General features: G+C 40.8%; 2 pseudogenes; one reads left to right on the top strand and one right to left on the bottom strand.

Annotated features, from left to right (window-relative positions):
- The first annotated feature begins 346 nt into the window (after positions 1-346).
- On the top strand, positions 347-4,132 carry LOC144641323 (protein DBF4 homolog A-like; annotated as a pseudogene).
- Positions 4,133-4,598: 466 nt separating this feature from the next.
- On the bottom strand, positions 4,599-7,266 carry LOC144641322 (cytidine and dCMP deaminase domain-containing protein 1-like; annotated as a pseudogene).
- Between the last annotated feature and the right edge of the window lie 1,236 nt (positions 7,267-8,502).

The raw sequence follows: 8,502 nt of genomic DNA, 5'->3' as shown, positions 1-8,502 counted from the left end.
GCCAGCGCAAAACGCTGGAAAACGAGTGTGAGCGAGTTACGATTAGTTTTGATTTTAAATTCTGATTGGATGGGAATGTGGCTAGAGTTTTTTTAAACCAACCACTAAGCATAGTGATGCAAAAAGCAAAGTAAACGCAAACGAGTGAAAACCGCTCTATCTCATTGGCTGAGTGAGTACAAACACATTCGCTCTGATTGGTTAGAATACCGAATTTAGCAAACGCAAAACTAATGAAGCAAAAAACATTATTTTTAAGTTGTTGAAAAAGGGCTTTTTGGTCCAGCGAAATTTCCTGTTGAATTCCATCAAAACGTGAACTCACAATGCAATTTTTTTCCTTCAGCAAACTCGTGCCCAAGCCATACTCCAAAAGTCTGTAAAGCATCAGAAACAAGCAGCCAAGAGTACAGATGTCCTGACCAATGCAGAGAAGTGGGGGATTCAAATCAAACCAGTCGAACAGGTTCTAAAATGGATTGATGGGCAGAAGAAACGCCAAGCTTCCGCCGAGTCGACTGGCCGCGTGTGCAGCCTCAGAGGAGCTTTCCTTAAAGTGGAAGATCACACTCGGTAAAGAGCATAGCACACTTGTTAACACACAAATCTACTGGTTTTGTAACTTTTCTGTACTTCGTCTCGGTAGAGTCACGCTATAAATTAAGAAATGAAACCATGAGGCCCCACAATTCGGCTCGAATTTACAAAAGGTCTAACAAAAGTTGCGAGAAGTAACTTTTCAGGTTTGAGGATTGGTTGCTATCCACTGCAAGGAAGAAATCGAAGTTCCCTTTGGAGAACGAGTTGTTTGTTTTTATCGATGATTGAGAGATTCCTTGCGTGCGACAAAATTCAAACTAGCCCTAAGTTAATTGTACTAAATCCCCGGGGAGGGGGACTCGCATATGAAAGTGACGGGGATGCTCGTCGTCTCGCTTAGGGGGTGCAAATTTCAGATTTTTGGTCTCGCTTTGGGTGTTCCGGGCAAAACGCCAATATTTTTAGCCATTGATAATGGTCTTGTTTAGGGTAACACACGAAGAAATATACAAATATATATTATATTCTTAGTTTTTTCGACGTTTTTGCTTGTTTACAAGCTAAAAACGTAGAATAGGGGTTAGTGGACATAATTTTGGAACCACATATTTGTAAACTCTCAAGGGACTTTTTTAATTTATCAAGGGACTGTTTTTATTTCTCAAGGGATTACTTTCCGTTGGTGGGTGATCACTTGTGATCTCGTGAAAAAATGTGACTTGTCACATTTACAAACGTTATATAACAATTTTAAAAGTGACATGTCAGCTTTCTTATCTCAACGCACGTGTGTCTGAAAGGCGATCTATAAAAAGCGTCGCACAAACAATGGATTGCGTAACTAAAACACGAATAAATAATCACTAGCACTTACATCGTTTAAAAATTACAAACGTCAAAAATAAACCATACCAAAAAACTCGCTCTTTTCAAAGATATTATGGAAGTTAAAACAAATGCAAGAGATGGGGGCTTCTTTTAGCTTAGGAGCGGTTAAAAATTAGGCCAAATTTGGTCGCTACATGTAAGCGCAACTCTATTTCGTCATCAGCCTAGGTCGTTAGGGACGTGACCTCGCGTTGACAGGGAATGACAGCAATGTTGCATGAATCGGCTTAACAACATGCGATCGTATCTACGCAGTTCGAGTGGAATTTCAGTCAAAGACAGCAAAATTCTTTCGTATTTCATCTTCAAATATAATTCCGAAAGCATTCACTGTATATATGGCTTTTGTTTAATCCTGGGTCTTGATCTCCGACCCTCGCAGAGCCTAGACAAAACGCAGCTTGAGTGTAACGATTTGTTTACGCCCCAATTATATGCGCAATGTTTTCTCCGACAGTAGTCGGAAATATCTGTATTTCTTTTCGTACTTTTTCGTGGAGCAATCGTAACGATACGGCCTTCAACACATTGAACAGCGGTCTACCCGGCTATAACAATTCAAATATATGGCGTCGCAAAAACAAAGCGTCGAACGCATATTTTGCTGTTTCATTTGCTAATTTCGCTGCCGTGAACCACTGCCTCGAAAGGTCCTTGCAATTTTAAAAGTATAGAATTGTCAGATCTCGGTGAAATTTGCACTGTTTATTTGTGTAATGTTAAGGAATATGTGTATAAATACCCGGCGCGGACGAGCCATTTTTGATAAAATTATATGACTGCATTTCCTCCGCGAAGATAGGAAATTGGTAAACTATTCTACAAAGAAACTGTAATGATAAGTTCGAAGAACAATGCACAGGATAAACCTTCGACTCATACTTCATGCAAAAACGTCGATATCTCGAAGAGACTTGGTATCTTTCAGGGATTAAGAAAAGATATACCCAGATTGGTCTCTTTTATGGGTCTTTTTCAAAATTTCCGACGAGCATCCCCGTCCGTTTTATATAGGAGTCCCCCCCCCCCCTCGGGACTAAATCAAGAGAGCAGTAATCATAATCAGAAGCAAATCATGCTTCTCATAATCATTTCTAGCAAGAGCATATTTCCTCTTGTTTCTAGTACTTCTAATTTTTCCGATCTACCTCGTGTGAGCTCACCACTGAATTGCTTTTAAACCTTGAATGCGTGTTATTTTCTATGTGAAGTTATATATTTACGACTTAATAAAACCGAGTTTTGATACGATACCGCTTTGCCCTGAGTCATTTGTCAGTTAAAATGATTGACTGTACTACAGATTTTTAATTTCTCTCTCAACAGACAGTACAAGCCGCTTGTCAAAGAACTGAATGTATGGCCTCGCCTCAACTTAGATGCTCCACCCGGCTTCTCACCATTCGACGAACCCGTAAGCATGCGTACAAGATCGCGTCTGTCCATCTAAGAGTCCACGGAGGGGTGGCAAGGGTAAAACCAAACAGCAGTCGACAGGAAGTACGGACAAGAAAGCCGGCTACTGTGAACTGTGTGATGCGCATTACGTGGGGATAGAGAAACATGTCGCCAGTAAACAACACAAGTTGGTGGCCTCGCGGAAAGGAACCTACGCGGAATTGGACAGGCTTATTGGCAGAGGAAAGAGTCTGAAAGAGTTTGAAGATGAAATGAGGAGGAAAAGAGCTGCTACAGCCTCGAAAGCAAACCGTGTAACAAGGTAGGTACACAACTTGTTGAATCGTAGAAACAGAACAATTAAGTGATCGATAGTACATGGTACATAGTAGAACAAGCGATCAGTTACAAGCCAATGCACGTGTAGAACGAGTTTTCAGTAGCAGAACATATGATCGGTTGTATTATAGGCAATTTAGAACAATTGATCAGTAGCAAGCCAATGCATGCGTAGAACAAGTAATTGATGGTAAATCAATGCACCTACTGAACAAGTGATCTAACTAAGACAATATAGTAAGACGTCTGATCAAACGGTAAGCCAATACCTTATATGGTAATAAACTAAGCCAGCGTAGTTCAGAACAGCCGTTCATAGTTGTAGACCACAGAAAAAAGTGGTCAGCAGTAAGCTAATGTTGTGCGGAACTGATCAGAAGTAAGCATAGTTTCTGTAGGTGGCCAATCTAGCAGCATTAAAACTTTGGGTGGGAAAAGGGGTGTTTCACGAAATTGCAGATCAAAAATAAATATACAACACTTGCAGGAAAGCAAACAATAACCCTCATTCTTTTTTATGTTTTCAGATCACGAACCAGAAATCGATCTCCAATCGCTGCTAAATCAACTCCTCAAAAGAACAAGAAGACACCAACAAAATCATCATCTTCGAATACGACGAACAACTCCGAGCAGAAGGCCACGGACTCCATCTCCAGCCCGAAGAACCCCGAGCTCCAGTCGGAAGGCTCCACAGACAGTAACGCCAATCAAACTTGTCCGATTTCAAGATAATCAATACTCTGTCGCTAAGTCTACCTCCAAGAAACGACGCCGCAACGAAGCAGACGATGTCAGCCAGGGCAAATCGAAGCGCAAAAAGACGGATCGATACTCGATCGTCGAGTCCACGCCGATGAGGATCAGACTTCGTCGCAGCAGGCGAACTGGTTCGTCGACAGCAAAAAGCTCCATGTTCGTCAACGTACCCATGTACGTTAAAAATACGAGCGCTCGCTCGCCATAGAATTCCAGACCCAAATGAAAAGACAGCTGTTCAGAATACGGGCAGTCTAAAAACTTTAAGGATCACAAAGCTCTTAGTTTCATCATAGTTCAAAATACTCATGGCTTTATGGTGAAACGAAGTATGCATAGTAATTATTTAATGTATATCCAGTTATCTGTACCGTAGGTTTCGCAGTTAAAATTGTCTACTAAACAACTCGCAAGTCTTACAACGTCAAAAGACATAATATAAAAAAGATCAACTACTGTAAACTTATGTTAAACCGGATTGAACTTTTTCTAGTCTATGACCATCACATAGAGAAGAACCTGTTAAACAGGATATACTAGTAATGTCGTAAGTAATTCACCTCACTGTTAAAATATAATAATCTATATACTAGGTAGTGCATTAAAAATGTAATATATCATAAGAGTTAATAGGATGCTACAGAATCTATATAAATCACCAGATGGGTGTTATTGTCTTTAATTCAATAAAATCTTCATAAAAACATATCACTCCTGGTAGTATTATTTTTGCACATAAATTCCCCCCTCCCCCCCAAAAAACAAAAAAACAAAAAAAAAACAATCTACGACAAAAGTGTGATTCAAATACCCTACACATATAATGTGCTTTCACTGTTTCTTTTCATTTGTAAGTTTGTTATTTTCCCTATCAGTAAATATCAATTTCCTGGCTAGTTTACTAAAGTTCAGTGAAACAGGAGGAGTCCTGAAATAAAAATAAATTGAAATAAATTCGTTTCGCCCCGACTAACTTCCCCCGGGTCTCCGAGATTGCCACACATTCCGTTTCCAAGCATTTTCTTATTGCAGTATTTACTGTATCATAAGCTTTATAATATTACCCTCTTCCCCCTGGCTAATTTTCGCTTAATTGCAACAATCATCCCCACACTGAGATCTGATTTATGCGCTCGAGCTGCATAGCTAACTCTGGAGGAAACCGTCAGCGCAAATCTCTCATATTTTGTGAAACAAGGTATGCCCAGATCCTAAGCACTAACAAGAAATATTCGGAAACCGCAATAAAATTGTACATGTTATTGTAAGCTGTGAATAGTTAGGTGAAAACCCGAAATCAAACGAAAGACAGTCTGGAGTACTGTTGCTAAAAATAGCCTAATCTGGGCATATATTGGTGCGGCATAGATGAGCACTCCTTGTAATCCGCTCCTGGCGTTTCTTTCAGTCACTTCGTCGTATCATTTACGAGTTCCTTTTCCATCCACTTCGTTGAAGCATAGCTGTCGCGATGCTCGCAATAGAGCTGGACTATCTGCTTGACAATCTCTCTGTGAAGCTAGAGACAAACGACTTTCAAAGCCTTTTAACCTCCCCAGACCAATGCTTCTCTGAATCAGAATGTACTTAAGGCAGGCTGGGTCTCTTTGTCGATTGTCCCGGGGAAAAACTGCATTCTTGATTCTTGCTTTTAAAATAAGCGGAACGCATTCATCACACGGAGTTTTGCTGACAAACAGAGTGCTCGAGGCTTCGCTAATGTCCCGAGTGTTCCCCCCGAGAATCGCGCCCTATTCGGCATGGATCGAGAGAAGCGGCCTTTTTCGTCGGCGAGGGGCCGTCAATGTGGGAAGCTCTCGGGAAATCCTCGTAGCTGACTTTCGGAGAGTAGCCGTTCCAACACGCAGATACTAATTGGTTGCGTTGCAAGATTGTTGCACCGACTCCCCTTTTCGGATCGTTTGAATGCTGCGCCAAAATACTCGCCATTCTCGACATATGCCGAGCCGGTTCCCGGCAACGCTGATTGTTGGGGTCGGGAATAATTGGAGTATCCTCTTGGTTGGCGACAATGTCACGAGCGCATTCCGAGCTCGGTTTGTTACTGTTCGGGTTTTTGCATTCGTAGAAGCTAACAGAATCGGGCAAGTCTCCAAATGTGACTCTTGCAATCCATTCCAGCATAATTTGAACACTGTGATCTACTTGTTGTTTACATTCGTTGAATTCTGGCCACTTGAGATCCTGGGCGATTCTGCTTTTCCATTCTTAACTCCAGTAACGATTCAGTAGTGTGAAAAGAACATTTGTGTGAGACAGCTTGTTGGGGGCGTATGGTGAACGCTTGATTTCACTTTCTATTAAAATTTGTTTTTTGAATGTTAGGTACATAAATGGACTGACCTATCTCGCTCATACGGAAAAGTTTTTCAACTTTTTCAAAGTCATTATCGTCAGGGTTTTCCGGCTCAAACGGTAGATAACACACTCTTGAAATCACAGCTTGGATCATAAGTTTGGTGCAAAAAAAACAGGGCTTCCGTGAAGCGTAAGTGACGCAATTTATTGGTTCGGTCACTGAAGTCAACCAAAACGCCAGTCACAACATGCACCCCGTCACGCAAACAATCATCGGCTAGAAATATTCTCACGAGAATCGACCATTACTATAAAGATCTTGCACCACAATCTTGAGACACAGCATTACTTTCGACGGCTTTATCTTCTCATCTACACCATTTCCTTCAACACAATTAGCGAGGAGGCTCACCACAATAGCCGGCCTTAACTTGTTTTTTCCTACCCGTCGAGAAGTCCAAATGATTCGAAGCTGAATTGCTCTCGTCGTTTCCCGATGTATCTAGTTTTTTCGGGTCATCCTTTTCCTTTTCAATTACACAGTTGTTTCTCCTCAACTTCTTTCTCAGAGGGCCATTTTCTTGAGCAACATCGCAGCATGTGTCTTCGTTGACGAGTAGATTCACATCTTGATCTTTAGAGTCTTTACAGGTGACCGACAGGCTTTCGAAATCGCAGCTCGATATCGTCGCGAGTGGACTCTCTTCCATCCACAGAGACAAGCATGAATACAGGTCCGTTTTAGAAATGGTGTTAACAAAATTCGCGAAGCTACGCGTCCTTGTTTGATTCATTTTGAACAAGCGATTTTGCTGCCGTTACAAAGCAATCATGATCAGTCAAGTGTAGCACTTTCGTTCGCTTTCATCCCACCAGCTGATACAATTTGTCGACATCTCAACATTCACAGGTATTGTGAGCCGTTCCGAATAACAACATGTAAAGGCAGATTCACGCTACAAACTTGATATAAACAACAAAGAACGTGATCATGAAGAGACTTACTTCTTCAAACTCAATACAATGACCGCAAGTATTAAAACAAAAGACTGACGAAATACACAATCAACGGACTGCGTCCACTGTCTGTGACGTCACAGTAAAATGTAACGCAACATCACGGTATTTGGGTATCATGGTGTGTCTGTGTATTGCGTCTTCTCAGTCTTGAGAAATATCCATCCGAAAATAAGTCCCCCTCTCCCCCTTATATATGCCCTCTTAGTTTCTGTAAAAACGTTTGAGATATCAATATACTTTAAAAACCTAATTTTTACAAAAAATTCCTATAATCTTAAAACCAGAAGACAGAGCTTTTTCTTACTTCATGAAATGAGCCTCAGAGCACTAAAGTTTTGTATCTGCAAGTTTTATGGCAATCGCAACTCTCTGCAGGAAGTGTTGGTTTAAATCTACTCTGAAACTTGAATGCTGTAGTAATGCACTTGAGTTAGCTGATGCACAAATAGCGGAAGAATGCATGTGCAACGAAAAATCAGCGCGCGCAACTAGAATACATGTGACCACATGTACAACATGTTCGTTGGATACGGCGAGCTGCAGACTCTGGAGACTGGGCTATACTGACAAAAGGTGAAGGGAGGGGTTGGGGGTGGGGGTGGAAAGATCCAAACATTATAAAATTGAGATCAATGTATCAGTAAGGGTAACCTTCCATGAAAAGTCGCAACATAATCTCTAGAACTCTTAGAAAAAAATTCGGACTTTATACATTTGTTAAATTTTCATGAGGTATCTTCTTGTAAATCTCCAGATATATTTTAGAGCTTTGAACTTTAGATGCTTCTTTATTGAAAACTTGCACCTCAACATCAAATGTTTTTTAAATAAAAGAAACACTTCTTCGCACATTATATTCGATAGTGCAATCAAAAAATCCTACTTAGTAGTGAGAATAAAGTACCTTCACGTTGTCTTTGGCTTCGCCATCGTGATTTGCAGAAGTTTTTCTATTGGGAACTCCCAGAGGACGTTTTGAATTGGAACACGTTTTGCTTCCTGGGGAGGTCGTTATAATATATTTCTTTTAATTTTGATACTTTTGGCCCTGATAGAACGCCACAATTATATCTGGGGTCAGTTCTTCCTGTAAAATCTGGCAACGCTATACGGACGGTGTAAAACCGTGACCTGTAGTCACTTATTAAAACCATGTGGCCTTATTGATAGGAAACAAGCGCTTTGTTTGATGTTACGCTCGCCATATTGGTGTACGAGAACAATTCAACTCAACTCAAT

The sequence above is a fragment of the Oculina patagonica genome, unplaced genomic scaffold, assembly GCF_052425735.1.
Source record: "Oculina patagonica isolate OP01 unplaced genomic scaffold, crgOcupat unplaced847, whole genome shotgun sequence".
Lineage (NCBI taxonomy): Eukaryota > Metazoa > Cnidaria > Anthozoa > Scleractinia > Oculinidae > Oculina > Oculina patagonica.
This window is presented reverse-complemented; position numbering and strand designations above follow the sequence as displayed.